Below are 1,812 nucleotides of genomic sequence, written 5' to 3'. Positions count from 1 at the left end.
GCCACTGGACAGCGCAATGCCCACAATAGTGCTTTCTGATCTCCCACCTCCCCATTCTGGCCTCCATTAGAACATAAAAACATAAGAAATAGGAGCAGGAGTAGGCCATTTGGCCCTTTGAGCCTGCTCCGCCATTCAATAAGATCATGGCTGATCTTCTACCTCAATTACACCTTCCCGCACTATCTCATATCCCTTGAGCCCCTTAATATTCAAAAATCTATCGACCTCTGTCTTGAATATATTCATCGACTGAGCCTCCACAGCCCTCTGGGGTAGAGAATTCCAAAGATTCCCCACCCGCTGAGTGAAGAAATGTCTCCTCATCTCAGTCCTAAATGGCCGGCCCCTTATTCTGAGACTGTGACCCCTGGTTTGAGACTCCCCAGCCAGGGGTCGGTGAATGGCAGGAAACAAAAACCTGGAACACCAGGACGACGCAGCAATTCCCAGCAGGGCTGCGATTTTTCCAATCTTGTTTGCACCTGAATCATGCACGTCACATTTAAATCCAGGTCATGTGACACCACCCCCACCTGCAGCCAGCCTTTCTCTAATTCCGCTGCTGTTCTCCCCTAGCTCCAACCTGCACCCCTTCTCCAGTATTCATAGAGTCACAGAATGAAGCAGCACAGAAGGAGGCCATTCGGCCCATCGTTCCTGTGCCGGCTCCTTGAAAGAGCTCTCCGATTAGACCCACTCCCCTGCTCTTTCCTCATAGCCCTGCACATTTTTCCCCTTCAAGTATATATCCAATTCCCTTTTGAACGTTACTATTGAATTTGCTTCCACCACCCTACCAGGCAATGCATTCCAGGTCACAACAATTCGCAGTGTAAAAGAAATTGGGGTTTGCTGTGGGGATTGCTGGGCCCCACATAAGAGATTAGCGTGTAAAGTTAAGGCACATGGGATTGGGGGCAAGGTATTGACTTGGATAGAAAACTGGTTGGCAGACAGAAAGCAAAGAGTTGGAATAAACGGGTCATTTTCCGAGTGGCAGGCAGTGACTAGTGGGGTACCGCAGGGATCGGTCCTTGGACCGCAGCTATTCACAATATATATTAATGATCTAGACGAGGGAACTAGATGTAATATCTCCAAATTTGCAGACGACACAAAGCTAGGTGGGCGTGTGTGCTGTGAGGAGGATGCTGAGAAACTCCAGGATAATTTGGACAGGTTGGGTGATTGGGCAGAAGCATGGCAGATGCAATATAACGTGGATAAATGTGAGGTTATCCACTTTGGTGGCAAAAACAGGAAGGCAGATTATTATCTGAATGGCAATAGATTGGGCGAAGGGGAAGTACAACAAGACCTGGGTGTCCTTGTGCACCAGTCGCTGAAGGTAAGCATGCAGGTGCAGCAGGCGGTTAAGAAGGCAAATGGTATGTTGGCCTTCGTAGCGAGAGGCTTTGAGTACAGGAACAAGGATGTCTTGCTGCAGTTGTACAGGGCCTTGGTGAGACCACATCTGGAGTATTGTGTGCAGTTTTGGTTGCCTTATCTGAGGAAGGATGTTCTTGCCATGGAAGGAGTTCAGCGAAGATTCACCAGGCTGATACCTGGGATGGCAGGAATGACGTATGAGGAGAGATTGGGTCAATTGGGCTTGTACTCGCTGGAGTTTAGAAGAATGAGAGGGGATCTCATTGAAACATAAAATTCTGACAGGACTGGACAGACTAGATGCAGGAAGGATGTTCCCGATGGTCGGGGAGTCCAGAACCAGGGGTCACAGTCTAAGGATAAAGGGTATGCCATTTAGGACAGAAATGAGGAGGAATTTCTTCACCCAGAGAGTGGTGA

This window comes from Somniosus microcephalus, chromosome 25, assembly GCF_052327205.1.
Source record: "Somniosus microcephalus isolate GS21.2 chromosome 25, FLI_Smic_1.0, whole genome shotgun sequence".
NCBI classification, from domain to species: domain Eukaryota; kingdom Metazoa; phylum Chordata; class Chondrichthyes; order Squaliformes; family Somniosidae; genus Somniosus; species Somniosus microcephalus.
This window is presented reverse-complemented; position numbering follows the sequence as displayed.